Below are 6618 nucleotides of genomic sequence, written 5' to 3'. Positions count from 1 at the left end.
GGAGAACAGGCCTGTACAGAGGCCCAGTCAGTCAGTGGACAGGATCAGGCTATCCTGCCTTGGGTTCCTCCAGCCAGTAACCATGGACCTACATAGGTTTAGCCTCGGTGACAATTTAAATCTCTTCTTGGGCTGTGTTGTGCTGTCTGGATATTGTATGAGAAATTCTAAATGGAACCTGGCTCACGGTAGCCTGATAAGAAATTGGCTGGAGGGGGCACACTTTTAATCCCAGCACTTGGGAGGCAGAGGCAGGTTGATCTCTGTGAGTTTGAGGCCAGCCTGGTCTACAGAGCGAGTTCTAAGACAGCCAGGACTACACAAAGAAACTCTGTCTTGAAAACACCAACAAACAAAAATCCTGATCTTTGGGGCTGGAGAGATAGTTCAGCTCTGTGGTTAGGAGCTCTGTTACTCTTGCTCTGGTACCCTCTACCAGAGGACTTGGTTTCTGTTCCCAGGACCCACACGACAGCCTATATCCAGATTCTCAGATGTTCTCTTTTGGCTTCTTTGTGCATCGTATACATGCATAATATGCATAATCATGCATGCAAGCAAAACACTTCAATACATAACATAAAATAAGGCCGGGCGTGGTGGCGCACGCCTTTAATCCCAGCACTCGGGAGGCAGAGGCAGGCGGATTTCTGAGTTCGAGGCCAGCCTGGTCTACAGAGTGAGTTCCAGGACAGCCAGGGCTACACAGAGAAACCCTGTTTTGAAAAAAATAAAAATAATAAATAAATAAATAAAATTTAAAGATAAAATATTTTATTTTATGTTATGTTTTTTGTTTTTGAGACAGGGTTTCTCTGTGTAGCCCTGGCTGTCCTGGAACTCACTCCATAGACCAGGCTGGCCTCGAACTCAGAAATCCGCCTGCTTCCACCTCCTAAGTGCTGGGATTAAAGGTGTGTACCACCACTGCCCGGCAAATATATATATTTTAAAAGTTGAAGACTCCAGAAGGTGTTAGTCCTCTGTGGACTTGAGAGCTGGGTATACTAGGAAGCAGACATACGTGACCAGATCCCCCTTTCTCTGGGATATATTTCAGGGTCTGTGACAGGCACCCCTCTCAGCGAGGGCTGTTTGACAGAGAGAAGGCCAAGGCTCAGCATCCTTTCCGCAGAGAGACTATGTCACCGTAGGAGACTCAGGGATCCTTGGACTGGAAGGGCCCCTGGAGGCTTTGTGGTGTCCAGCCGCCTTCAGCAGGGAGCACATCTGAATCTGCACACTGTCACCCTTCACGACGCCTCTACAGACTTCTGCCCAAGCTCGCCGAGATCCTTATTCTCTTCAGTTCCATTTAACAGATGAACGAGAATAAAAGTGGAGGCAGCAAGAGGCTTCGCTGACTCCAGGTCTCTGGATGACAAATGTCATTTTTTTTCTTCTTCTACTTACATGACCCTGTGGCTTAAAGTGGCTCAGTACTGTCCCTGGCTGAGAGACAACTGGAGGTTGGAATCCCAGCCTCCCCTCCAGCCCCTAGAGCTGTGTTCTTTCTGCTTTGTCACCCTGTATCAGGTAGAAAAACTGCTTTGGGGAAACAAGTTTGGCAAAGGAGAGAAGAAAGGAGGGGCGGGCAGGCAGGAGGAGGGAGCTGGGACCCTGCGGGTAACTGCAGAGAAAGGGTCCTCAATGAGGAGATGGGAGAATTGGGACCCCAGGTCCCCAGCTGGCTGGGGCTGGGACCAGCCCTTCACACTGTCAGGCCCAGGCCTGAGGCTGCAGGCTGCCAGTGTTCTATCAAGACCCCTAGAGAGCCTGAAATCAAATATCCCTCCTCCCCTGCTCAGGCAGCCTTATTGCCATTGACAGTAAATGTATTGCTGTAATCTTTTCTCATTTTGCCAGGATGGGTTCCATTCTGACCTCCCTCCCAGCATGGAAGGCTTCACGGAGGTGGGCGGGGTGGAGAAAGGAACAGACAGGAGGAGGTGGGAGGGTGGGGAGGGCTAGGCTGTCAGTGGGGTAGCTGCAGCGATCCCAAACTTGACATGGCCATCTCTTTAGAGTGCTTAAAGTTCCTAGACATATGGGAGTGGGGGGTGGGTGGAGACCCCGCCCCAGGGCAAGCCAGTCCCTTAACCGAAGGCTCTCCCTGTGGTAGTGAAGAAGCCAAGCACGAGACTGCAGGGCCACAGACCCAGACCTCTACAGAGCACCGAATGTGTGTGTGTGTGTGTGTGAGGGATGGCTTTCCTGCCTCCCTGTCTGTGCCTCTGTCCTCCGCTGCCCAGAGAAGCCTGGCCAAATATGTGTATTGTTGCTCCTTTGGCTGTCTCTGTCAGTGCTGAGAAGCCCTTAGCTGGCAAAACACAGTGAGGTATTCTATGAGGGTCAGATGTGTGGGAGGATGGGATCGTTTTTTGAGCGAGGATAGCCTGGGTGATAAAGATGATATCTGAAGCCCTGATAAGGGGTAGAGAGAGTTAGCAGGTGGGTGAGCTGGGTGTGGTGCTGCACACCTTTAATCCTAGCACCTGGGAGGCAGAGGTAGGTGGATCTACTTAAGTTCCAGTCCAGCCAGGAGTATACGTTAAGACCCTGTCTCAAAATACAAAACAAACAACAAAATAAACAACAACGGCAAAACCATAAGGTGGGGGGGTTAGACAGAGTGGTTGTGGGAAGACATTTGTAGCTCAGAGGAAGCAGAAGTGGAGTACTGGTGATGTAGGAGACGGGAAGAGCAGGTGAGCAAGATGTGGTCATAGACAAGGTGTGGTAGGTAGCAACTCCAGAGCAGAGAGGGGCAAGCCAAGTCCTATGCTATGCCGGAGAAGCTGGAGGTGGGGTGGTTGGGAACTGGAGGTCTAGAGTTTTCATTTGTCCTGCTAAAATTAATCCTGAGCTCGTGTGTGTGTGTGTGTGTGTGTGTGTGTGTGTGTGTGCGCGCGCGCGTGCGCATCTGTTTTCTCAGGGAAGTGTAGGGTCCTGTCTATCTCTTCATGGATCTTTAGGTTGAAATGGATCGCCTTTTGCATTCTGTTAGCTCACTGGAATAGGTAGGGCCTCAGCTTCTGTGGGGAGGGATGTGTATAAATGGATACACACCAAATTCTCTCTTTAAAGTCCTCTGGCCCCTTCCAAAAGAAACCCTTGATGGATTAGCTGGGCTGGATCGGAACCTGTAGAGTTTAGCAGAGAGCAGGGAGGGTGTGGGTCCCTCTGGCTATAAACTGCTTCATCCTATCACCAGGCAAGCATGCTATCCACCTGCAGAAAGGCTTCCCTGCCTTGTTACCCAGCTTTCTAGGTCCCATCCTTCCTACTTTCTCTTCTTTCAGATCTGCCCCCTCCCACCCCCACTATGCAGTTTTGGCATTCTGGAACTGACCAGGCTTGCCTTGAACTCACAGAGATTCACCTGCCTTTGCCTTTGCTGGGATTAAAGACTGCCACATCACGCTTCTCTGTATTCTATCTGAAGATAGCTGAGATAGAATTTGAGGGACTCTGTGTCTCTGAAGTCTGGTCAGACAAAGGAAGATGATACAAAGTCATAAGTGAGAGAGGGCTGGGCCCTAACTCATTCCACACAATGCTTCTTTGCTAGAGGCCCCTGCCATCCATGCCCAGGTGTGGTAAATCATTCTTGACTTTCTGGTAAATTCAAGGGCAACCTGAACTAAGTGGAACTGTGTCAAAACAAAACACCAGTGTGTGCCTAGCTCTGTGCTGAGTTTTGTAAATAGCTTGATTTAATCCCTCCAACAGCCTTTATCATTTATTGATAGATACCATTGCACTTATTAAATAGTCAGCGTACCCCCAGGAAATACACTTAACTAGTTTGATCGGGTATTAAGGTGTCTCACATGGCTCTGTGAAAATCATTTCCAGTCTTGTCCCCTGACTTCCAGTGCACCTCAGTCACACTGCATGGATTCCCCATTTCTCTCCACATGTCTGCCTGCTTCCCTTTCTGCTTTCTGGGTTGAAGTCTGCCCATGCTTCAGACATCAATCTCAGCTCATCTGCCTTTATTTTTTATTTTTTATTTTTTTAATTTATTTATTTATTTTTATGTAAGTACACTGTAGCTGTCTTCAGATGCACCAGAAGAGGGCATCAGATCTCATTATGGGTGGTTGTGAGCCACCATGTGGTTGCTGGGATTTGAACTTTGGACCTTCGGAAGAGCAGTCGGGTGCTCTTAGCCACTGAGCCATCTCACCAGCCCCCTCATCTGCCTTTAGATCGCCGGCCCAGAACAGAGTCCTCAGCCTGGTGCTGTTTGACCCTGGGCCTCCACCCTCCGCACCCTAAGTATGCAAGGCGAACTCCTTCCCAGGGCAGAGGAGCTCACAGCAGGACTGGGGGGTGGTGCTGGGGATGCTGAGGCCCTTGAGTGGAGGAGGCTCAATTTGTGTTTCTAGAAAGAGGCTGAGAGTAGATGAGAAGGAACTGGAAGTCACAGCCGGGTGGGGCAGGCGAGGTAAGAAGACAAAAGCGCTCAGTGAGTCTGGTGACAGCGCCTCTGTCTGGATCTCAGGCTCCTGGCATGGAGGAGTTCGGGCGGGCGGGCGGGCAGGGCGGGATGGGGCTGCCCAGCAAGGGTCCTAGCGTTCGTGCTCCAACGGGAATGACTCGCCGCACGACGGCGCGTTCCCGCACACTGAAGCTCTTTTACAGACTTAGCCAGCCTCCACCAGCATCCCGGCACTCGAAACCACTGCGTCTCCAGAGGCCGGACACTCAAGAACCAGGTTAAAAGCCAGCGCCTCCCGTAAGTGGCAGAGCTAGGATCGAACCCTATGCTTCCTGGAACTGGAGCCTTTGCATTTCCCAGTTCAAGTGGAGCCCAGCTCCCTATGCTCAAAACTCAATTTGGAGGTGAAAAGATTTTAACACCTCTACCCCCACTCCATACCCGCAAACACACACACACACATACACAGAGAGAGAGAGAGCATTTTTTTTCCCTCACCAGTCTGGTGCAGCAGGCAAAAGGTGCTGAGTGAGATGATACTTGGCTCCTGGGTTCCGTGGAGGGGTTGGAGGGCAGTGTCTCCATCCCGTTCCCACCCACCCCCACCCCCACCCCAGCACGCCGGACATGGTTTGGAATATGTAGATTGGGTGGTGGGATGGAATACTGCCACCATCTGGTAGAGTTCAACTCACCTGCACTTGAATGACTGTTGGGGCTGCCTACCATGCTAAATGCAGCAGTAAATCAAAGGAGTCCTACTGCGGTTCTCTGGAAGCTGATGGACTGGCCAGCAAAGCAAGAGGGTATTTACTGAGCAGATACTTGGTACTGGGACATGTGCTTCGTTTTACAAGGATGTCTGAAAGGCCCCCGAGAGTCAGACATTGTTTCCACTTATAGGTGCCCGAGCCAAAGCACAGTTAGCATGTGGAAGGCCCTACAAAAGTAACTAAAAGAATCAGAAAACGATGAGGTAACTCACACAGAGGAGGAAGGGAGCTAGTACTTATAGCAAAAGCACACAGAGGCATAGACTCCTTTGAAGAAAGCATTAAAAAAAAAAAAAATTCAAGTTGCCCAAAGGACAGATAGGACTTAGTCAAATGAAGTTGGGGGAATGGGCAGGAAGGGTGTTTGGGGCAGACGGAACAGCAAGAGTTCTGCAAGCGCTGGATGCTAGGAGTAGCTTGGTGCACTTCGGGACCTGTAGACAGGAGGGAGTCGGGAGGGGCAGCTGGAGGGCCCGGAAGCTCAGGTTAGGGGAACCCTGTTAAGGACCCTGATCTTTTTTTAAGGAGGAGAAGTGAAACAGTTAATGGTTTTCAGCAAGGAAGAGCCATGGTTGAATGTGATTTTTTGTTTGTTTTAGGCTGGTGTGAAACTGACTAAGTAGCAGAGGCTGGTCATAATCCCTCAGCCTCCACGCCCTAAGTGCTGGGGTTACAGGCGTGTGCCACCACACCCACCCAGAACTGCCTTTGAAAATACCACGGTTGTAAAGAGTTCGAGAAAGGGCTCAGTTCCCTTGGTGGTTAGACTACTGAGGCAGGCCAGGTTGGCCTTGAATTTACAGAAATCTGCTTCTGCTGTGCTGGGGTTAAAGGCGTGTGCCTGGATCCCTGTTTCTAGTAAGCTCTAGCTAGCCAGTATTTTGTCAAGTTGCTAGTAGCCACACCTACCAGTAATTAGTAAATTCAGGAAGGAAGGGACTCCAACACAGAGAAATAACAAAAAAGGGAACAGAAACACTGGGAACACACTAATAGATTAAGATGAATAGTTTGCTGGTCTATGTAAAAGGCATTTCTGATGTTGGGTCCAGATCTTTCAAAGTTTCAAAGCCTCTGTACCAATACGACGCCAAATTTTAAGTGCCACTTATTAAATGGAATTATAACACTTCATTTTGCATTTCTATTTGTTTTCTTGAGCTGTCTTCCCCCATTCATAGCTACTGGAAAGCAGAGACCACATGATCGGTATTTTTTTCTGATTCCTAGCAGAGTGCTTGCTATGAAGTTGGCATACTTACTGTGCATCAAATAGAAGTCTGAATGAATGCGTGAATGAATGGAGGGATAATTATAGCTCAGTAAATATGGTTAAAATGATTGCTGCTCTTGAAAGGAAATAAAACTTGAGACCTGTGATTCATGTAATGTATGTCA

The sequence above is a fragment of the Mus caroli genome, chromosome 15, assembly GCF_900094665.2.
Source record: "Mus caroli chromosome 15, CAROLI_EIJ_v1.1, whole genome shotgun sequence".
NCBI lineage: Eukaryota > Metazoa > Chordata > Mammalia > Rodentia > Muridae > Mus > Mus caroli.
Note: the sequence above shows the minus strand (reverse complement) of the source record.